Source organism: Balaenoptera acutorostrata, chromosome 3 (genome assembly GCF_949987535.1).
Source record: "Balaenoptera acutorostrata chromosome 3, mBalAcu1.1, whole genome shotgun sequence".
Lineage (NCBI taxonomy): Eukaryota > Metazoa > Chordata > Mammalia > Artiodactyla > Balaenopteridae > Balaenoptera > Balaenoptera acutorostrata.
This window is the reverse complement of record NC_080066.1, coordinates 89,132,890-89,158,221: the sequence shown is the minus strand read 5'-3', so window position 1 is coordinate 89,158,221 and position 25,332 is coordinate 89,132,890.

Below are 25,332 nucleotides of genomic sequence, written 5' to 3'. Positions count from 1 at the left end.
TCGACAGCACAAGAATGTTTTTTTCTGAACCACTGAAGAGTAACTTGTTAACATGATGCCCCATCACTCCTGAATGCTTTAGTATCTAATTCTTACAAACAAGGACCTTCTCCTATATGACTCGATACAACCATCAAAACCAGGAAAGTAAAAAAAAAAAAAGGAAAGTAACATCGATACCTAGCACCATCTTATTCTCAGATCCATTCCAGTCTCACCTGCTGTCACAGTAATGTCCTTTAGAGCAAAATAAACCAGCCTGAAATCACAAGTTGCATTTAGTTATCATATGTCATTAGTGTTCTTTAATTTGAAAAATCTGTTCAGTCTTTTATAACCTGGACATTTAAAAATTACAGACCCGTTATTTTGTAGACTGGCCCTCAATTTGGGGTTGTTAGATGATTCTGTATGATTAGATTCCGATTATGCATCTTTGGTTTTGGCGGGAATGACAACAAAGTGATGCTATGTTCTTTTCACTGCATCCTATCAGGTGGCACATGATTTCAATTAGGTAGCAACATGATTTAACATCACATTACTGATTGTCAAGTGATAATCAGCTGGTCGGTTGTCTGCCAATTCCAGTGTCTGCCAGCTTCTCCACTGTAAATTTACCTTTTTCCTTTGTATGTAATAAGTATTCCTTAGGAAGTTACTTTGAGCCTTGATTTCTACTCTTCATCAAACTTTCCACCTATTCATTGGCTTATTGATATCAGCATGGACTCATAGATGCCTCTTGTATTCAGCGGTTTATATTCCATTATAATCATAATTTATTTAGATGCTCAAATTGTCCTAGCTTTGTTCAATGGGAGCCCCTCAGGCTATGGTCTGTGTCCTTTGATGTGTCCCCATCACTCATCGGGCACATCGCTACTTTCTGGCACAATGCACTGTTCCAGGATTACTTACACTTTCTCTGTCCCATTTCTGGGGCTTCTTCAGGGATCCTTTTGAGTGCAGAACGGCATTTAGTTTCCAAGGTCTAGACATCTGCTGTGTTTATTGCTATTGGGCCGTCACTGCTCTCAGACTCTCTTTGTGAATAGAGCTAGAGAATACGTGCATGTCACGCATTTACACCCAATTTGTATATATATCTATCAAAAACTATGATTTCACATCGATATCTCCAATTCCAATCTAACACCATCGGGTCCATTCTAATATTTTTCTCTTTTCGTATTTGCAACTACCTTCTCTGACAATGAGAAACCTTGTTCCTATCATCTTTATAATCTTTTTTTTTTTTTTTTTTAGAATGTTTTTGCTTATCTCTTTTAAATTTTATTTATTTATTTATTTATGGCTGTGTTGGGTCTTCGTTTCTGTGCGAGGGCCTTCTCCAGTTGTGGCAAGTGGGGGCCACTCTTCATCGCGGTGCGCAGGCCTCTCACTATCGCGGCCTCTCTTGTTGCGGAGCACAGGCTCCAGACGCACAGGCTCAGTAATTGTGGCTCACGGGCCCAGCTGCTCCGCGGCATGTGGGATCTTCCGGGACCAGGGCTCGAACCCGTGTCCCCTGCATTGGCAGGCGGATTCTTAACCACTGCGCCACCAGGGAAGCCCCCTATCATCTTTAAAATATTTAGTTATTTGCTCAATCCCCCTGTCTGTATCTAACACCCTGTTGCTGCTGGATTAATTCCCCTCTGCTGCGTGGATGCCTTCTTTATCCCATTCAGGCTCTAACTCCACCTGCTGGGCTGTACCCACCTCTTCCCCCTCACACACCCCTCACGCACACAGATGTCCTCCTCTGTCTCAGGCTCCAACAACCCCATATCAGGCCACCGCTAATGCTGCCGCCCTGCAGATGCTCTTCTCACTCTGTCCAACCACCAGTACCGGCTCCTCCTGCCCCAGCCGTGCACACACATAGACAGTGTCCTTACTCTTTTCAGGCTCTGACATCCTGCACCACACACACCCAAAAGCATGACTTCCTCACCTCACTGAGTCTCTGATACCTCTGCACAGGAAACTCCCTGTCCTGCTGTGGCTTTGATGGCCTACACCAGACCACCGCTGCCGCCACCCTCCCATTGGACGCCCTCCTCACCCTACATGGGCTACAATGCCACACCAGGACTCCTCCTACCCTGTGGATGCTTATAATGGCTTTTGGATTGAAGTGTTTAGAAAGAGAAGGGATGTGAAGGGAGGGGGCAGAGAGGAAAGAGAAAAGGGAAGGGAGGGAAAGAGGAAGAGAATCATTGCTCCTTTTATTATTTAAAAATGGCACAGGGCGGGGCTGGGACGTTGTGTGCACTCCTGGGTCAGCCAGGGCTCAGTGTAAAAAGCAAGCCACTCTAGGTATTTTAAACAGTAGGTATTTAGGTAATTGGATGCTAACAGGTTCACTGGAGGATGCAGCAGCAGATTCTAGTCTGAGCTTTTGGGAATGATTTCTGGAGAAATGCAGGACTGGGGTTGCTGTTGGATCATGCTGCTTGGAGCCCAGAGCTGCCACCCTTTCCACAGCAGTGTCTAGGCACCTTAAAACCTTGAAAGGACACCTAAAAATGTTTTCCACATATCAGGGAGTCAAAACAAGAGAGTTGCTGCTACCACCACTGTTTCTCAACATCCAGGAAGCTGGAGAATAAATTCCAGAAATTGCCACGGATAAACTACAATCTTCCTAACTGATGGCAACAACCTGAAGCTGATCCTGTGTTTCTTACTTCTGTTTTCTAAGTCACACAAGTGCATCTCTTGGGCAGAAACTCATTCATCCAGGGGTCTAGCTTGAAAAGTTTTGGTAGATGTTTTTGGTTCAGGTAAATGTGTTTTGTTTTGTTCCTTAGAGTTTGTTTGCTTTTTAGATTTCCAATCTATTCAAATAGAAGGAGGGTGAAATGGAGATTGAGTGGCCAATCCCAGGAAATTCCCTCTCTCTTATTATATCCAGTTATTTATCATGTTAGGGGATCTATGTTTTGCATAAACCTAATGAAATATTAGCATTTTAATACACAAAATATTCAAATCTTTTTGTGAATGTTCCAAATATATACATTATTTAATTTCTTAAGTCAATATCTATATTTTCTTTTCAAGTTAAACAGAAAATATTACCAAGAAACTCCAAACCCTGCTATGGCCACCAGGATATAGCCTGTGTCCACTCATTTGGCTCCCATTCCAGGTTTGCTTTTGGCCACCCAGCCTCCTAATTCATTTCCCAATCAGTGGCCTTCAGATCCCACTTCTTTTTTTTACCATCGGTTTTCTTTTTTCTTTCACATTTTCCCTCCATCCTCTTAGACTCTTCTTCCACTGGTTTTCTTTTTTCAAGTTACCCGCCCACTCATCAAGCAACACACACAAACATGAACAAGATTTTACTTTACTGTTTCTTCTCCACCTTTTATGGCTCACCATTGGCATGAAAACATAGGTCCATTTAGGTTTAACAAACTGTAATTGACTTTGCCTGAGGCAGTCAAGTAAGTTATTCTCCATACCAGTATTTAGTCCCAGGATGCCTGGAGTTGAAGATGCTATCCTGTGTTCCTCCCTGATACCCTCAAATCCCTCTTACCATTTTGTGAACCACTGCCTTCCCCTGTGTTTTCACTTCCGGTAGCCAGCATCTCTTTGCTGCATCTCTTTGTCAGAGGGCTGCCCTCAGGCTGCTGGAACCCACATTGCCTAAAGGCATGGAGGGTGGAGAGTCAGTAGTGCCTGGAAAAGTCTATGTTCTTTCCCTGAGCACCTTAAACAATGACTGAGAATGGGGAGGAATAAATAAATACTCCAGCTCCTTAGGCCCCTGATTGGGTGGCTGTGAGGTATGGCTCCAGAGCAAGCCCATCTATACTATAGTTACCTTCCATTCGACTTTGCTTGATATCTCACATCTGTTTGGCCTCTTTTCTGTCCCAGGCCCACTGCCCTGTTGCCTTGTTGTCTTTTATTGGAAATACTTCTTAATAAATCATTTTCACATGAACCCTCAGGGGCTGATTCTGAAGAATCCAATCTAAGACACTTGGAGAGATTGAATCCAGTCTTTTAGTTCCCTTCCAAAACAGGGTGTTGTGTAAGCATACATAACTGCTAATGCCTCTACTTCTAACAGCATGGGCTTATTTAACAGTTACCATTTCTATTTGGAGGACCTTTGTATCATCCATTGAAACTATTATCAACACTTGCAAAACAGTAAGAGAGGTTAACAAGAGTCTCAATTTGCACATGATTTTCTTTTTTAAAAAAATCTTATTTTCTAATGAGCTTATAAAAGTGAAAAACCTTCAACTTCTCTAGAAATAAAGTAATACAAAGTATAGCCAAGAAAGAATGCTATTTCTTACTTATCCAATTAACAAAGATTTTGAAAATTATCTTATTCTGGCAAAGGTGAGGTGAGATACAGTCATACACTCCTGGTGGGAGTGTAAATTGATACCACCTCCCGGAAAAGCAATTTGTCAAAATATGTCAAGAGTCTTACAGATGTTCCAGCACTCTGGCTCAATTTATTCACCTTCAGGAATCTATCCTAAAAAAAAACAAGTTTGAAATTTTGGATAAAGATTTATGCACAAAGATGCTAGCTTTCTTTCTTTCTTAATTTCTTCCTCCTTTCTTTCTTCCTTCCTTTCTTCCTTCCTTCCTTTCTTTCTTTCATCTCAACATTCTCTACAATAAGTGTGTATTAGTTTTCTCATGAAAAAACATATGCTTTAAATCATCACAAGTAGTCTACTCCTTGAACATTTCCAGGACACACACTCTTGAACCATGCTTGGTTTTATTTTATTTTTTTTTCTTTATCCTCATAATACCAATTTTAAGGTCTACTTCAAGAGGAAGCTTTCCTATAAACAATTCATTGAAAGGCAGGTGATATTCTATATTAAGCTCTAAGGAAACGTCTTAGATACACTCTGGGTACACAGTTCTCTTTGTGTATGAGTCTCTCTATTGCTCTTTCTTCATTATACATTTATATGGAAAGAAAATTTGTGGAATTTTTAAAGTGTCCCCCCATTCTGAGTGCCTATCCTGTCACAGAAACCATAGGAGATGTTATGTAAGTCACGCAATCCACTCATAATGTTCTCTCAACCTTCACATCTGCCAAGAAGAAAACAAGGGAGGAGAGACAATGAACCAGGAAACAAAAAACTTGAGTAAAAAAAAAAAACAGTAATGAAACAATAAATATGGCAAAAAATAAAACATGCAAAATAAAATCAAAACCCTATTCCATTATGGGGTTCATCAAATTTTCTTATGGAGTATGAACATTGTAAGAAAATCTGTGTTTTGTTCCTATTTAACACTTAATAATCATCAATTAAATAATATCTGTATATGATGGAAAACAGATTTTTCTATACTATAATTCTCAGGATTCTAGTCTAAGTAAGCTCCCTGGTTCCACACCCTCCTAAGCCATCTCAGAAAAGGATCAAATAGTACAATATAAACCTTAAAAAATAATAAAAGATTATAATGAAAATTGCCATCTTTTCCAATTCTATATTCATTGCATATATACTCTGATTCTCTGGGTAGATAGAAACAGTTGACTATAAGGTTTTAGACATGATAATAGATATAATGTGTCATCAATGATTGAGACAAGAGGACAATAAGAGAGGAAATAGCAATCTCAGGTAGTGAGTCCCTGAAGTGGGAGAGATGCTTAAAAGAAAGGATCAGGGAACAGGATGAGATAAATGCAGGAAAATGAGCTACAGTGGGTGGCCAGGAAGTCAGCAGCTGACGTTTAAGTGTGGCCAAGAGAGAGGAGAGGAGAGAAAGTACTGAAGAGGGACTTGAGAGATTGAGGGGGCCTAGGGAGAAAAGTGTGTTCAAAAGGTCCTGGGAAGTAATCCAAGGAACTGTACACTAGTTTAACAAGGTCCCAGTGGTTGCTGAGAGCGAGGATTTGGCCGGAGTTGAGGGTTGAGCTTGGAATCCTATAGAAAAGAACAAATAATCTCAGTAAAGGCCAGTGCTAAGACTCAGTGTCTGACCCAGAGGAGAGACAGGGGGAAAGAGAGAGAGAGAGAGAGAGAGAGAGAAAGAGAGAGAGAGAAGAGAGGTTGCTCACAAGTTTAACCTGAATCAGTCTAAAGGCTGGGTCCGTGTGATTTGCCTTTTCTCTAGGAGCCTTTGGTGGCCAATATCAATATTTCTTTGGCCTCTTTGGTTTGGGGGCATCTATGAAAAATAGATGCATGATGAAAAGTAGAAGTGACAGTGAAGTTTTCTGGAACTCTGAAACCCAACATGACAGAGAGAGTGATGAGTTTTCTTGTGCAATGCCCTGGGATGGTGCCCAGAAACTGTATAAATGATCACTTTCAGCCAGCGGTGTGTTAGCAGGGCAGGAAGGGGCCTTGAGAGAACGGGTATGTGAAGATGCTCAGAGCCGCCTGGGTTGTCTTTCCCAGGCCACTCGAGGGGGCCTCATCTATAAGCTGGAAACAATTTTTTCCTGATGGGAGCGTTGAAGCCAAGACTTTCTATTCTTCTGGTTATAATCAGAAAAGAAGAAAATGCTCTATGCCCTTGAGCAATGCCTGTTTGAGAGGGCCTTACCAACCCTCCTTTCACAGAGTCTTACATCCCAGGAAAAGGGAAGCAGAACTTAAGAGCTGTGAGCAGAAATGTACCCACTTTCAGCTCTTACCTGGTTTTGTCAGCATATTTAAATGAACATTTATAGCTGGTCCTCTATCTCCTTGACCAGGCCCCTCAGTAATCTCCCTGCTTTCTCCATCAATCAAAGAGAATTAGAACATTTGCCCTAGAGACAGGGAGTGCAGAGAAATTCGTTCAAGCCTTTGCAAGTAAGGTGTGACTCCAGTGGAGTTTGATGCTAATGCCTAGCAGTGGTTTGCCAAATGGAGGTGTCAAGCTGTGCAAAGATGAAAAGAGATAGGCCCTAGGAGATCTGTAAAGAGAGTGAGAAAACACAGAAGTTGAGATTCTTCTATTTTTACCTGGCAGTCAGGTGGCTCATCCTGGGGCAAGCTCCCAGGCAGGCTGAGGTCCAGGTCTCTCTCCAGGAATCCCATTTGTAGCTTCCTGGTATCATTATCTATTAGAGAGGCAAATATTGAGGGTGCCTTGCTGAGAAGACCTGCTGTGGGATTAACTTTGCATGGGGAGTCACAAAAGGGAGAGAGCTGTTTTGACATTTTCTCTCTGAATTTGTGCTTGGCTTCTTCCACAAATTTCAAGGCAAGTTTGCCACCAGTATTTTCCTAATTTCTTCTTTCTTCTCCCTGTCCAGTACTGCCCATGTCACCTGGAACTCCCATGCTAGCTTGGCTGCCCAGGAACCCTTTATGCATTGTCCCCTCATTTGTCATTCACACATGTGTTGAATACTCAATGGAATCCAAGCTTTGTGGCCAATCACTAGATATATGGAGCTGAATAAGAAGCAACCCATGCCATTTGGGAGCTCAGAGTCTTGTGTAAAGACAAGCAGAGAGAAAAAAAAGTGTGCCAGGCTGTAAGTTGAAGAATAAAGGTATAGGTATGCTGTGGGCACCACATGGAAGGGGAACCAAAGTTTGAGAGTTAAAGCTTAGAGTTGGGAGGTGTATAGAGTCCAGGTGGGTCTTTTCAAATGAGATGACATTTCCATCAGGGAAGGAATAGACCCAGGGAAGAGCATGAGCAAAGGTCTAGGGTTAGGACAGTGTAGAAGGCACTCCGGGAAGACAGAAGGCAGCCAAGAAGGTTAAAGTGCAGGATAAATGAGACTGGGAGGGGGCAGAGTGGCCAGGAGAAAGCTGAACTGGGAGGTTTGAGTGTTTGGAAGGCCATATTAAAAAGTATGGTCTCTCTAGACAGTGGCCGGTCTCTGAATACTTTAAAGCAGGAGAATGTTGTTTTTAAGAAAGGGCACTATGATAGCAGGATGGAAAATAGTAGGAGTGAGAAATGAATAGTAGGAGGAGAAATCTGGTTACGTGGTTAGTTCAGTAGATTGGGCATGGGATGATGAGAATCTGAAGTAGGGAAGTGGCAGTGAAGAGAAGAGAGTAAAGGGGCTGCTTGGAGAAATGGTTCAGGAAGACAGGATCATGAAATAAGAGTACCGAGAGAGATTGGAATGCAAGATAACTCTGAGTTTTCTGACTTGGGCAGTGGCTAGAGTGATATGTCCACGGACTGAGAAAGGTTTGGAGGAAATGCACACGGGAACTGATGAGCTCAGATGGGGACCTGTGTAGGTGCCTATAAGATGGCCACATGCGTTGAAGTCCAAAGCTTAGGAGAGGGCCAGGCCTGCAGACGTTAGAGAGTCATGAGTACGTTGTTGAGAGATGCGTGAAGGAAACAGAGAAAATCAACCACAGAGGGCCTTTAAGTCTTACTTTGGGTAATACCTTATATTTCAAAATGACTTCTATCTCTCCTATGAATTAAAACTTTCAATCATTTTCAATCCTTCCACGCCATGATATCAACATACTCTTAAGAAGAAAGCAGATGTCTATGTTATTTTTAACTAAAGGGTAAATGATGGATTGCTAGCTTGTTGAGGAGAACTTGCCTTTGAGGTCAAATCTAAAATCCTGTGGATAAGGGTGAAGAAAGGTGCAGAAAGAAAAACAATGTGCATGCTACCGGAACTGACGTCACCACCCTGGGAGGCAGATGGAACTGATATTATTAGCTTTGTTACATAGATGAGTAATCTGAGGTTTAATAAGTTAATGACTTAATCTAAGGTTTCACATAATTTAATCGCTTGATTGAGTTGATATATGACTGAGTTGGGATTTGGACACTACTTTCCTAAATCCTACTCTAGTGGTTTTCTCCCTTATACTAGTCTGCTTTTCAAAGGCAATAGGTAGAAAGGCCAGTATTTTTTTTTTTTTTAAGTTGTGGTATAGTTGCTTTACAATGTTGTGTTAGTTTCTGCTGCACAACGAAGTGAATCAGCTATATGTACACATATATCCCCTCCCTCTTGGACCTCCCTCTCACCCACCCCCCCATTCCCACCCATCTAGGTCGCTGTTGGGAATTAAGAAGTACCTTTCTTCCTTAGTGTGAAGGAAGAAGAAGGACGGCAGTGGAAAGTTTATGATGGCAAAAATGCCCAAGAAGCCACATTTTGGTAGTATTTCTCCAGATCTGCTTTCTCATAGGATTTCAAAGGTGGATGCTTATTTGCCCAAAGGCATGCATTTCTATTGTTGGCTTGAGTGGGACCCCTCACGTCACAATATCCAGGTGCCCATTTTGTAGCTTTCTCTCTAAAATCTGCCCTTTCAATTCGCAAATGAACTGCAATATATCTATGCATATTTTCAACCCAAATCACTCAGCTATCAATGCTGAAAGGAAAGACTAGCACTTTTAGAGTTATGTGTGTTGTCAATATTTCATAGCTTTCAATCCCAGAGTAAAGAGTGTAATCTTAATAGTTTTTCGTTCTAATGCCCTGCTATTTACCCAGCATGATTGGAAAAAGAGAAAGAGAAAGACCATGACCTTTTGCAGACTTTTAAAGTGCATTTTATAGTCTGCATAACAAGGCAGTGGTTGTTTAGGCTGTATTTTGCCCTGTAACTGATGTTAGAGGTAGCTTCACCAGAGACTTGCAATGGGATTTTTATTTGATTTACATTTTTACATTTACAATGCAATTTTCTCTGGCATGTTATTTTTCTTGTAAGTTGCACTAAAACATGATGTAAATAAGTAGATTACATTGCTAGATAAAGAACAGAAAAAGCATAATTTAAAAAACTAGAATCAGAAAAATTAATTTTTTTAAAGATTGCATCAATCTACACACTTGATAATGTTCAGAAACTAGAAAAGTTAAAAAGATAAAATACTAAGAATTCCGAAATGGCTTTATAAACTGGCAAGACACAATTATAGAAAGTGTACACCAGTTTCACCACAATTTCATTGGCGTTTGTACAGTCAACAGATTAATATCTGTTAATACTAAGTTAAAAACACTGAGCTGAGTATTTGGGATAAGGTAGTCAATCACACAAAATAGTTTTATCCCTTATAGAACTTTTAGCCTAACAGAGCAGAAAGAAAGAGAGAGAGAGAGAGAGAGAGAGAGAGAGAGAGATAAAGGACATACATGCTTATATTTATACAGGTACATACATATATACATGTATATACATAGTTATACCTATATTCTACTAATTTAGCATTTTAATGGGGAGATTACGTCATTGCAATTTTAACTGACATTTCATTTCTAGCAAGCTTGAATAATCTTTTACGATTTTTGCCAGTTATATTTCTTCTTTAAAAATTGGCTATTCATATGTGTTACTTAGTTTTGGCTTAGCGATTTTCTTATTAATTTGAATGATGTATTTATATAATCATGTCATATTTACTGAAAGTGCTTCACAGCTTCATATACATATATATGAAACTTCTGTCTATATGAACATAAAGAAGTTATTATATAATCAACCGAATCAATCTTGTTTTTTCTGATCTGTGTTCTTATTTCTGAACTTAGAAAGTCTCACCCAGCACCCCTACTTCTCCTCCTTCCACCAATCTGAGTCCAATAGGGAAGAAGCAAGGAAATAATACCACGTGTTGAGACCACTACTTCTCTATAGACTGATTCATTTGTATGTGCTATTTAATATGTATTATTTCATAAACAATAAAAATGGGATAATAATATACCTGCTATCTTATAACCTGGGATTTTTTTTACCTTTCTTGAAATAACGCATTTTTCCATGTCAGTAACTACTTATCTAATCGTGTTTTTGAGTATATATATAAATATATATAATTTATTTACTCTCCAATTAATGAATATTTCGATTTGTTTCAAATTAAAATTAAGATTGCTATGTTAAGATTCAAATTAAAATTGTCTTTGCATATATTTTTCCTCAGATTCTCCCCTTAAGATATATTTTTATAAATAGAATCTTATAAATAAAAATGTATTAAAAATTTTTCAAAAAATATTTTTAGTTGTCTTTATATATGTTGCCAAAATGCTCTCCAAAAAGGTTATGTGTCTGGTAAGAGACGAGGGTCTAACAACATACAAAACTGGGAGAGTATGAGGTCATGGACTCTGAGATGGAGCAAGTTGGCAGGTGGTGGATGAAGGTGAGTCAGGTGACAGCCATGGAGTTCAAGAGAACCAGGCAAAGCCAGGAATGGGCCAGCTAGATGTATATTGAATTCACCCAGGAGGATTCAATTATTCACTCATTTGTTTCTTTGTTCAACAAATATAGGAGGGCTTACCATGAGCTAGGTACTGTTTTAAAGAAACACAACAGACAAAAATTACTGTCTTCATGGAGCTTATTTATATTCTAATGGTGGAAATAGACAATAAGCAAATAAACAAGGTAAAAGTTGTACTGTGTCAGATGGAAGAAGAGCTTTGAACAAACATAAAGCAGTGCTTATTGGGAGGCTTATATTTTAAAAAGGATGTCATGGAAGGCCTCACTGAGAAGATGAAAATTAACTGACAACCATGTGGAAATCTGGGTGGAGAGTGATTCAGGAAAAGGGAATAGCATAAGCAAAGGCCCTGAGGCAGTTATTCCAGCGTATTGGGAAATAAGCAAGATGATCCCTCAAAGGATAGTCTGGTGCCAGTGAAGGAGGTTGAGAGACCTGGAGGAGGATAGAAAGTAATACAGAGAGTGGTGAGGCCAGACAGAAGGAGCTTCGAAGGAAGCTCCTTCCATTTTACCTATGAATGGAAAAGCAGGGGTTTGAAAGCAGCAAACACAAAGTGAAAGAATGCTAGTTATTCCCTCTCCATCCTGAAGTACACAGGGTGTAGAAAAAGCGCTACAAATATATTGATATATTCAGAGGAGAGCCAGATTTAAGTTAGGGCTGAAAGAAAAAGGAGTCTTCTGTGACAACACTGAGAGTGAATCTCTGAAAAAAAACAATAGGAAAGGCCATTACTGAAGTCACAAAGTGACTTGCTTGCTGATGGTGGGAAAAATGCAGTGGAGGAGGGTTAAGAACAATCAGGGAATAATAGTTTGAAGGTTATGACGCGATGGTGGGAGAGGGAAAATGAAAACTGAAGAGGAACTGGCCAGTGAGCTAACTAGTTAAGTAGGATGAAAACCTACCTCAGTGGTTTCCAAGAACAAAGTCTAGTATTCAGGAAGCCAAGAGGCGAGGGAAAAGCACTTTAAGAAAGAGTAATCAACTATGGCAAATGAGGTTGACAGGTTGAGTAATTCACTGCTGAGAACTGACCACTGGATTTGGCAAGATGTAAGTTGTTAGTGGTCTTGACAGAGTAGTTTTTTCGTGGTATGTTGGGATTGAAAGTCTGAAGAGGTAAGAGGAGGTAAGGACAAGTTGGCAGAGAGTTAGAGCAAATTTCTTAGGGTGTTTGGCTTTTTTTTTTTAATTTTTGGCTGCGTTGGGTCTTCATTGCTGCGTGCAGGCTTTTTCTAGCTGCGGCGAGTGGGGGCTACTCTTCATTGAGCTGTGTGGGTTTCTCTTGTTGCTGAGCATGGGCTCTAGGCACGCGGGCTTCAGTAGTTGGGGCATGTGGGCTCAGTAGTTGTGGCACACAGGCTTAGTTGCTCTGCGGCATGTGGGATCTTCCTAGACCAGGGATCGAATCCGTGTCCCCTGCATTGGCAGGCAGATTCTTAACTACTGTGCCACCAGGGAAGTCCTGGGGTGCTTGGCTTTAATGGAGGGCATTTCTAATAAGCAGGTGAGAGATGGAGAAAGACAAGCTCTAGGAAATATTTTTTAAGATGGGAGATGTTGGAGTTTGAGAGAACCCAAAAGAAATCATCCCTTTCATATCTGCCCAAATTCTGAATCTATGAAATATAGGAAACAGGTAGTCAAAGATAAGAATACTACTTTCATTACTGACAAAACTGTTAGGGTAAGTGGATTAAGTCAATTAGCCAAATGCAATTGATAATATTTTACATAGAATTAGGCAGAATTACCTGCCCAGTTCCTGGCAGCCCTGAACAACTGTAGACCTTCCCCACTGGGGTCTGCCCTTGTAAAACATAACTTTAAGGAAAGAAATAAAATGTGGGCTTTCTTTAGGCAAGTGGAGCCTAAAGAGGAAAGAGAGAAGAAGGAGCTGAGCTGAGCTCCTCTATTCACCAATCAGATCATTTCCTCATTCCCTGGAGGATAATTGAGGGGTTCTTTCCTAACAAGAGATTTCCCACCATGTCTGCTTACTGATAGAAAAGGGGAAACTGAAGATTCAGGAAATAAGGAGAAGACCGGAGTTCTTGAGTAGGTTACAGGAGATGAGATCCAGTACAAAAACATTTGATAGGAACTAGGGAAGTTTATCCCATTTACCAGGAGAGGAGCATTTTTCTCTTCTGATTGTTCTTATTTCTCAGTGAAATAGGAAGTGAGATCATCAGTTACGAGTGAAAAGAGAACAGGTTCAAAGAGACAGAAGGTGTGAAATAATCTTCTCAAAGAGTGGGAAGGAAAATTGACTAGAGAGATGAAGATTGGCTGAGCAGTGCTGAGGGTCCACTTGAGTTTTGTGGTTGTAAATTTAGGGTGAGTTCTTGCAGTAATAGATTCTTCCTCCCCTGGCCACAGGAAAAGGGGAGGCAGAGAGCTTTATTTAACCTGGGCTGTGGTTTTGCCAGGTGACTCTTAGAGAGAAAGGGGAAAGGGTGTTTAGGTTGTATGCAAGGGAGTGATGAAGCATGGAACTTAGTCTAGTTAAAGAGGATATAAAGGATGAGAGGTACAATATAAAAGCAAAAGGGCAAGGGCAATGAACTGAAGTTCCCAGTGGGGTCAAAGAAATGTTGTGGTTAGAGTATTGGGATAAATATGCTGGAAAGCTAGGAGTGATTGTTAAAGAATAGAGCACTTGAAAATGAGATATGAAGATGTTAAAGGCAATGACAAGGTCTAGAGTTTAACTCTGACAGTAAGTGGCTGAGGTGGATTGGTTGAAGACATCATTCTAAGTAAAGAGGTCAAGGCTGTGAGAGGACAGGTTGTGGAATGGACCATCTACATAATTGTTGAAGTCACCAAGACAATGACAGAAATAGTGACAGGGAGAAAACTATGAGCCAAGTGCTAAAAGCTTCAATGAGTCGTATGACTGAAAGATCAGAGAATGATTGCAGGAAGGAAGCGTGGAAAGTAGTTTTGTCTACTTTTGGGTTTTGGGAGAAGATAGAAGAGAAAAATTATCTGGGAAAACAATGGCAAATAAGGAGGACACCAATCATCTCTTGGGTCCACAGTACGGACACTGGGTGAGAAAAAGCAGGTAACACCTGTGAGGGCTTCAACTACTTTCCTTGACTTTTTTAGATAGATCATAATATAAAGGGAGGAATCAGGTTTTAGATGGATCATAAGATAAAGAGATGAAGATTCAGAGGAGAGACCAGGGATGTGGAAGATGATGGCAAAAAAAGAACATAAGTGACAGAAAAGCAGAGTGGACCATACACAAAAATAAACTCAAAATGGATTAGAGACCTAAATATAAGACTGGACACTATAAAACTCTTAGAGGAAAACGTAGGAAGAACACTCTTTGACATAAATCACAGCAAGATCTTTTTTGATCCACCTCCTAGAGTAATGGAAATAAAAACAAAAATAAACAAGTGGGACCTAATGAAACTTCAAAGCTTTTGCACAGCAAAGGAAACCACAAACAAGACGAAAAGACAACCCTCAGAATGGGAGAAAATATTTGCAAATGAATCAAAGGACAAAGGATTAATCTCCAAAATATATAAACAGCTCATTCAGCTCAATATCAAAGAAACAAACACCCCAATCGAAAAATGGGCAGAAGACCTAAATAGACATTTCTCCAAAGAAGACATACAGACGGCCACGAAGCACATGAAAAGATGCTCAACATCACTAATTATTAGAGAAATGCAAATCAAAACTACAATGAGGTATCACCTCACTCCTGTTAGAATGGGCATCATCAGAAAATCTACAAACAACTAATGCTGGAGAGGGTGTGGAGAAAAGGGAACCCTCTTGCACTGTTGGTGGGAATGTAAATTGATACAGCCACTATGGAGAACAGTATGGAGGTTCCTCAAAAAACTAAAAATAGAATTACCATATGACCCAGCAATCCCACTACTGGGCATATACCCAGAGAAAACCGTAATTCAAAAAGACACATGCACCCGAATGTTCATTGCAGCACTATTTACAATAGCCAGGTCATGGAAGCAACCTAAATGCCCATCAACAGACGAATGGCTAAAGAAGATGTGGTACATATATACAATGGAATATTACTCAGCCATAAAAAGGAACGAAATTGAGTCATTGGTTGAGACGTGGATGGATCTAGAGACTGTCATACAGAGTGAAGTAAGTCAGAAAGAGAAAAACAAATATTGTATATTAATGCATGTATGTGGAACCTAGAAAAATGGTACAGATGAGCCAGTTTGCAGGGCAGAAGTTGAGACACAGATGTAGAGAATGGACATATGGACACCAAGGGGGGAAAACTGTGGTGAGGTGGGGATGGTGGTGTGCTGAATTGGGCGATTGGGATTGACATGTATACACTGATGTGTATAAAATTGATGCCTAATAAGAACCTGCAGTATAAAAAAACAAACAAAACAACTAATACTAAACTTTCATTGGGTTATTTGTATGGAAATATGTTAATATAAATGTTTCAGACATTACATGAAATTTCTAAAAATCTTATATTTGTATTTGTATGGAAATATGTATGGAAATATGTTCATATAAATGTTTCAGACACTACATGAAATTTCTAAAAATCTTATATTTGTATTTGTATGGAAATATGTATGGAAATATGTTAATATAAATGTTTCAGACATCACATGAAATTTCTAAAAATCTTATATGTTCTGGTATAATGTTATAAGTCATAATCCTAGTTATTACTTTAAAATGTATATCTCAGAAATAACTAATTTTCTTGTCAACTGCATTATTATGAACTTTCATCAAATCTTTAACCGTGGTCATTTTTAAGTCTTTTGTCATTTACAGACAGTTCTGGGTGTACTCTGATGATTTTGCAAATATGTTCCTATAAAAGGGTTTCATCTTCAAGAAATTCATGGAAAAGACTCTGACAAGTACAGGTTTCTGGTAACTGACTGTACTGCTGAACTGAATGAATAAGCATTTTCAGAACTCTAATGAAAAACTGATGAACTCATAAAAGTGCTAACAAAAGATCAACATGAAAAATAAATTAATTACATGGGACTGAGTGAACTGATGAGGATGAGTATAATTTTTGTGACTTTCTGTCTGAATTTAAAGAAAAAAAAAAAATCCCACAAGGACTCAGAGGCAAAGAATATACAAATCAATTTTCACTGCAAAGTAAAGGAGCTGTTACAGTGGAGGATTACTGGACTGAATGTCAATATTATGACATAGCATGAGTGTGTTTCATGTTTGGTAATTGCAATCATTGTTCCTTTTGTTGTGGTCATCCATGTACAATGCTTGGTGTCAGTCTATTTATCTCTTGTAAAAATAAAATACAGTGTGTGTGTGTGAAAAAAAAAAAAAAAAGAAACGCAAGAGCAATTGCCTCACCCTCACACAATCTTTGTTTCACATAAAAAAAAAAAAGAAAAAAGAAAAAGAAAAGCAGAGTGGAAGGATTTAGATTATTAGGGGATGCAGATCCTTACATGTGGTGATATTTCTGTGTGTTCTTTGATGACCTGGGTTCTTGGACTTCAGGAAGAGATAGAGGTAAATGAGGCATAATGGCATTAGTCCTGATGGTTTCTCAGGAGAAGGCAGGCCACTGATTCCATTTACAGCCTTTTTCTTGGTTATAATAGCGGAGAAGTGGGCTGTCATGGTGACAGTGCTGGTCTTACCATGGGCTTATAGAAATCTGGAAAGTTCCTTAAATCCAGCTGAGGGTAGTATTATAGTACATTGAGCTACCCACTATTCTGTCCAGAATTTTCTTTGATAGTCTGGTCTGTTTATTCTATTGCATGTAATGTATTATACTGCAAAATTTCCAAAAAAAAAAAAATCCCTCTGGGTTTTTGATGTTGATTAATTCTTAACATTGATTTGGACCTTAGTAGAAAAATATCAGAATCCTCCTCTTCCTTCCACTCAGAAATAAATTCTCTCCCTCCTCTGAAATTCCCACAACACTTTACTTGAATCTCTCTGGTAACATTTTATCACAATTATTTTTGTGAATGTCTTACATCTATGACATATACAACTTTCTATCACACTACAGTGCCCCAAACTGTACCTTAAATATAGTGGTTCTTAAATAAATATATGTGGAATGTATGAATAAAAAAGCAATGAACAAGCTGGGAATCAGAAAGTCTGCATTTGAGAATCATTCTGTCTCTCACTATGTATGTAACCTTGAGCAAGTTATTTAACTTCTCATGTTTGCATCTGTAAGGTGGGAATAATAATGGTCCTATCTACCTACAGGCTGCTGAAGTAAGAAGTGAGAGAACTAGATGCAGCACTTGAAAATGCCTTGAAAACTCATTCCAAAGAAGCTATTTCAAAAACGACATTCAAAAACATATTATCATTCATTACAAGACAATTTGATAATTTGCAGGAAGCACTCCATTATATGTCCAACAATTATTTTTTGGCTCAGACATATCTGGAAGTAAAAAACCTGGCTAGGACTCAGATGATAATTAGGCCCTTTCATTCTGCCATCTTTAGCACAGAAGTACTGCTGAAGGTGGCAGCTGTGAGCTGACTTTCAACTCCAAACTCAACAAAAATGTTCCATTGCTTCATACCATACTGAAATCCCAACATTAGTAATTTATTCCCTGGAGTTAAACATTGTCTTTATTCTTTAAGTTCTATTTCAAAGAAAATAGAGGAATAGTACAGTACAGTGGATTGGATTTGAATCCCAGTTTTGTGACTTAGTGGCTCTATAACTTTAACAGAGTTTCCTAATATGTAGGACAGATATGACAGTATCTTCCTCCTAAAGTTATCCTGAGGACAAAATATGATAATGTTCAAGATATGTATGTGAGCATTTTGATATGGTATCTGGCCAATGTCAACTGCTCAAAAAATGTTAGGCATTTTAAAATTCATCATAAAATCTCTAATAACATACTGAGGATGATAGATGAAATAGAAAACGAAGATCTAATACAGAGAATCAACAAATCCAAAAGATTGGTCTTGGAAAAAGATTAATAAAATAACCAAACCTATGCAGAAATTGATCAAGAAAAAAATAGAGCAAGAACATACAAAAAATGCTAGAAATGAAACAGGAATATAACTGCAGATACAGCATAGGTTAAAATTTAATAAGACAATATCGTTAATACTTAATGCCAATAAATTTGAAAACTTAGACAAAATAGATACATTTTCTAGAAAAAAATTATAAATTACCAAGCTTGGGAAGAAACAGAAAGTTAGACTATTCCTATAACCCTTAAAGAAATTGAATTAGTAGTTTCAAACCTTCTCATACAGGTCCAGATAATTTTATAAATGACTCATACCAAAGTTTTAGGGAGCAGATAACACTCACCTTATTCAATCTAGAGAATAGAGAAAGAGGTAATGCACCTCCAACTCATGTTGCAAGATGAGTATAACTTTGGTGGCAGAACCAGCAAGAAGAATATGAGAAACTAAAATTGCAGGTTAATCTAATAAACATAGATTCAGTGTCCTACCTAAACCAGAACTTAGAAAACAAAGTCCATCAAAAAAATTATATGTAGGAATATGTATAAAATATATATTTATCCAAGAAATAAAATGTTAGAACATTATGAACCTACTGATAAAATTTTCACAATTAATATTTAAAGAAGAAAAATCATACAGTCATCTTAATAGATGCAGATAAGGCAGTTGATAAAATTCAACAACCTTAGCAAAAAAAGAATTGAAGGCATTTTCCTTAACTTGTTAAAGTGTGTCTACCAAAAATACATAGCAAGCATTATGATAATGGTGAAAAATTAGAATCATTCCATTTAAATTCAGGAATACAGTGAGGATACCCACTATTACTACTTTGATTCAACAACATACTAGAGACCTAGCTGTAAGGCAAGATAAAAGAAGATATAAATATAAGGAAAGGAAGTGTATTAGCCTGCTTGGGCTGTTATAACAGCATATTATAAATTGGGTGGCTTAAACAACAGACCAAGGTTCTGGCCAATTCGATTCCTGCTGTGGGCTTGTTTCCTGGCTTGCAAAGGGCCAGCTTCTTGCTGTGTCCTCACATGGCAAGCACAAGAGCAAACTCCTGATGTCTTCTTGTAAGGCTACTAATCCCATCATGAGGTCCCCATCCTCATAACCTAATCTAAACCTACTTACCTCTCAAAGGTCCCATCTTCAAATACCATCACATTGGGAGTTAGGGCTTCAACATAAGAATTTGGGGGTGTGAGGGCAACAATTCCATCTGTAACAAGAAGATATCAAAACATCGCAATGATTGATTTTCTGCATAGGAAACTAGAATGGATCTACAGAAAAATATTGTTAATAACTGTGATTAGCAAAATGACTGAAATGGGACCAATATACAAAACTCAGTCACATTTTTGTCACCAGGAACAAATTGGCAATAAATATTTTGAAATATAAAATTTACAATAGCAGTTAAAAAACTATAAAATTCCTAAGAAAAATCTTAGAAAGTATGTGCAAGTATTCATAGAGAAAATTAGAAAACTTTATTAAAAAACATTAAGGAAGGTCCAAATAAATGGAGAGAAGAAAAATGGACCAACTATACAGAGTAGAGAGCCCAGTATATAAGAAAACTTTACATATACTGTATGACAAAGTGGCACCATAAATTAATGGGGAAAGAATATATAACTTAGTAGATGGTGTTGGGAAAACTGACTTATTTTAGGAAAAAAATAAATGTGGACCTCTCTATAACACTGCTTACAAAAGTGAACTAAATGAATGAATTAAAAATCTAACTGTGAGAAGCAAAGGAAACCATCCACAAAAAGAAAATGCAGCTTATGGAAGGCAAGAAAATATTTGCAAACAACATATCTGATAAACGGTTCATAGCCAAAATAGACCAAGAATTCTCACAACACAATCTTTAAAAAACAAACAACCAAATTAAAAATGGGCAGGAGACCCAAACAGACATCTTTCTAAAAATACGTACAGATGACCAACAGACCCAAGAAGAGATGCCCAACATCACTTATTATCAGGGAAATGCACATCAAAACCACAATGAGATTATCACCCCACACCTGACGGAAAGACTGTCATCCAAAAGACAACAACTAACAAGAATTGGCCAGGATGTGGCGAAAAGGGAACACTTGTGCACTTTTGTTGGGTATGTTAATTGGTACAGCTACTGTGGAAAACAGTACAGAGGTTGCTCAAAAAATTAAAAATAGAACTAACATATGAAAAAAATCTAACTGTGAGAGTTACATTATAAAATTCTTAAAAAGAAATACAGGAAAATAATTTTGTAACTTAGTATATTGGTTTCCTATTGGTGCTAAAAAAAAATTACCACAAACTTAGTGGCTTAAACAATACAAATTTATTGTCAGAAGTTTTAAAAATAAGCTGCCTGTAAAGTTGTGTTCCTTCTGGATGCTCTAGGGAAGAATCCCTTTTCTTACCTTTCCCAGCTTCTAGAGGCCACCTGCATTCCTTGGCCTGTGTCCCCTTCTTCCATCATCAAAGCCAGCAGCACCGCATCTTCAAATCTCTGTCTCTTTCTGACCTCTGCTTCTTTCACTCTCCTGCCTCCTGCTTTCCTTATAAGTACCCTCATGATTACATTGGGCCCTCTCAGATAATCAAGGATAATCTTCTCATCTCGAGATCCTTAACTTAATCATACCTACAAAGTCTCTTTTTCTATGTAAGGTTATATATTCATATGTTCCAGGGATTAGGGTACAGATGTCTTTGGGGGTCATTATTCTGTCTACCATACTTAGGAACAGGAAATGACATCCTGGGAAATATTTCAAAAAGTCAAACCATAAGAAAAAAAAAAAAGATTGATTGAATTACATCAAAATAAAGAACTTCTGAAAGTAACTGCAGAAGACACAAATAAGTGGAAAGATATTCCATGCTCATGGATTGGAAGAATTAATATTGTTAAAATGTCCATACTACCCAAAGTGATCTATAGATTCAATAAAGTCCATATCAAAATTCCGATGGCATTTTTCACAGAAATAGAACAAATAATCTTAAAATTTGTGTGAAACACAACTCAAAAGACTCCAAATAGTTACAGCAATCTTGAGAAAGAAGAATAAAGCTAGAGGTTTCACACTTCCTACTTGCAAACTATATTACAAAACTATAGTAATCAAAACAGTATGGTATTCATATAAGACACACACTTAGACCAATAGAACAGAATAAACCCACACATATATAGTCAATTAGTTTTTTACATGGGAGCCAAGAATATACAATGGAGAGAGAATAGTCTCTTTAATAAATGTTGTTGGGAAAACTGGATAGCTACATGCAAAAGAATGAAATTGGACCACTATTTTACATCATACATAAAAATCAACTCAAAATGAATTAAAGGTTTGAACTTAAGACCTGAAATCATAAAACTCCTAAAAGAAAACATAGGAGGTAAGCTCCTGTCAAGGAATTTTTGGATTTGACATCAAATGCAAAGGCAACAAAAGCAAAAATAAACAAGTGGGACTATATCAGACTAACAACTTCTGTACAGCAAAGGAAAATATCAACAAAATTAAAAGACAATCCACGTAATGGGAACAAATATTTTCAAATTCTGTATCTGGTGAGCTGTCAAAAGTTCAAAAATGACAGAAGTAAAACCAATTAATTGCTGAGGTAGTAATTAGTAAAAGTTTATTATGCACACACTAAAAATACAGTTTGTAAACCAGGAGCACTCAAACCAAAACATGACATGAGGTTTGGGGGTATATTGATATAAAGCAGTTATATATGGAAAAAGCAGTGGATTTTATTCTTCACAGTGATTGGTCATTATATTAGAATTTTCTTAAGTGATAGGGAATTGGTTAGTGGTTACCTCATATCAGTCTTGGGAAACAGTTTAAGTATTGCTTCTGATTTCCAGAGGCATAAGCCAGAAATGACCCAGGTCAAGTTAGTCTTGCAAAGGGAGCTAAATTAAGCTTTGCTTGTATGAGTAAACTGGTTTTGTCTACTCAGGGAATTTTCAAGGTTGGTCTCCATTTGTTTTTTATTTTTAACATGGTTAATATCTAAAATATACTAAGAATGCATACAACTCAATGTATTAAAAAAGTTCAATTAAAAATTGGGCAGAGGAATTAAGTAGACATTTTTCCAAAGAGGACATACAAATGGCCAACAGGTACATGAAAAGGGCTCAAGTCACTAATCATCAGGGAAATGCAAATTGAAACAACAGGAGATACCATTTCACACCTGTTAGAATAGTTATCATCAAAAGACAACAAATAACAAGTGTTGGTGAGACTGTGGGAAAAAAGGAACCTAGTACCTGGTTGGTAGAAATGTAAATTGGTGCAGCCACTATGGAAAACAGTATGGATGGAGGTTCCTCAAAAAATTAAAAATAGAACTGTCATATGATCCAGCAATTCTACTTCTGAATATATATTTGAAAGTAGCAAAAGCATTATCTCAAAGAGATATCTTCACCCTGTGTTCACGCAGCATTATTCACAATAGCCAAAACATGAAAACAACTTAACTGTCCATTGATGGATGAATGGGTAAAGAAAATGTAATATTCTTTAATGTAATATTATTCAGCTATAATAAAGAAGAAAATCCTGCCATTTTCAAGAACACGGATGGATCTTGAGGACATTATGCTAAGAGAAATAAGTCAGACAAAGAAAGACAAATACTGAGTGGTCTCACTTATAATGTGGAATCTAGGAAAACTGAACTCATAGAAACAGAGAATAGATTGGTGGTTGCCAGAGGTGGGGGATGGGGGCTGGGAGAAAAGGGTGAAGGTGGTCAAAGGGTACACACTTCCAGTTATAAGATAAATAGGTTCTGGGAATATAATGTATTGCATGGTGACTATAGTTGACAATACTGCATTGTATATTTGGAAGTTGCTAGGAGAGTAGATTTTAAAAGTTCTCATCGTAAGAAAAAAAATTTGTAATTATGTGAGGTGATGAATGTTAACTAAGCTTGTGAGCATTTCACAATACATACATATGTTAAATCATTTTGTTGTACATCCTAAACTAATAGAATGTTTTATATCAATTATATTTCAATAAAACTAGAAAATAATAAATTTTTTTAAAAAAAGAACTTCTGTTCAGCAAGAGATACTGTAGAAAATGTTAATAGATATAAGATATAAAAGAAGATATTTGCAGTGTCTAAAACAGACAAGGGATTAATATCTAGAATATATAAGAATGTCTCTTAAATCAATAAGAAAAAACACCGCAGTTCTAATAGGAAAATGTTCATCACATCACATCGCAGGAAAATGACAGAAAAGGAAATCCAAAAGGCAAAAAAGCATGTCAAGAGACTCTGAAAGTCAGGAAAATAAATGTTAAATAAAGTTATATTCTCTTATACCTATAAGATTAGAGAGTTAGATAATGCAGCAGGAAGGCAGGGACTGGGAAATACACACTGCAGCCATCCTGGAGAGAAATCTGTCAAGACATAGTCATGTTAAGTGTATGCATCCTCTATGACACAGCATTTTTCTAGCCCCAAAGAAATTTACCTACACACACCTATACCAGGTTGTTCATGGAACTATTATTTGTGTGTATGTAAGAAGGGCGGGATGAGTTGAAGTTAATCTGGGTGCCCATAACTGGGGGAGTGGATCGGTAAAAATAAGGTAGCTTCACATGTAGGCATACTATGCAGCCATTAGCAAGAACTATCTAGATAGGAATATAAGCACTTAAATGTATCTGCAAAACAGGACTGAGAAAAAAAGAGTAATAAATGATATTATACAATAGCATTTACAGAAATTAAAATACACACAAAAGCATATCTTACAAAAATTCACATAAAACAAATTAGAATGTTTGCCTATGATGGGGAGAATGGGGGAGGGAGGGAAGGGAGGAAGTGAGGAAAGGAGAGAGGAAGGGAGGGACAGAGGAATGAAGGATGTTCAAGGATCTAAATACTGAATATTGTAAATACATCTATCCTCTCCAAACTGATTTATAAATTCAATAAAATTCTAATATAAATTCCTATAGGGTTCTAAGTGAAATTTGACAAGTTGATTCTAAAATTTATGTAGAAGAACAAAAGGTTAAGAATGGTTACTATACTCCTCAGGAAGAATAACAAGACAAGGAGACCACAAAAATCAAGACTTATTGCAAAGCTTTAAGAGTAAAGAACATGATCTTGGCAAGTGTAGCAGACAGACCCATGGAATATAATATAGAACCCCACATATATGGAAAGCTGATAGATGTTAGGAGGATGGCATATAGACTATGCAATAAACAGTAATGTGGTAAGGCACTTGGTTATCCATTTGAAAAAAGAAAATGGATTTTTTCCCATGCCAAGTATAAAAACCAGTTACATGTATTAAAGACAAGTGTGAAAACAAAACTTGAAGATATTCTATTTAAGAGACAAAATACAATATCTTTATGATCTTGATGTCAGACATGATTCCTTAAAGAAGATGAAAAAGGTAACTATAATAAAATATTGGTAATTAATTTTGACTGTGTTAAAATTTAGAACTCCTGTTTATCAAAGGGCTTCATAAACAAAGTAAAAGGGCATTTATCACATGTAAAAACAAAGTGTTAGTATCTGGAATATAGGGTTTTTTTAAAAAAGTATTATATTTCAACAAGACCAAAAAAAAAAAAAAAAAACCCAGAAGAAAAATAGCCAAAAAGACATGAATTCAAAATAGGAAGTATGCATGACCGATAAACATGTGAAAAGGTGTTCAGGCTCCTTACTATTCAGAGAAGCCTAAATTAAAATTCTAATGATGTACCAGTTCATACACATCAGACTGGCACATATTCTAAAGTCTGACAACACCGAACGTTGGCGAGGATGTAGGACAGCCTGAGCTTTCATATTTGGCTGGTGGGAATGTACATTTGTACAAAGCCAGAGCAATCTGGCATTAGGCAGTAAAACTGATGGTGAAACTACCCTGTGACCTTGTTCTTTTACACATATTGTGTGCCCTAGAGAAACTTTTGCGTGTGTACACGAGGAGTCAGGCAGGAGAATGTTCCCAGAAGCACCACTCCTGTTAGCAAAATG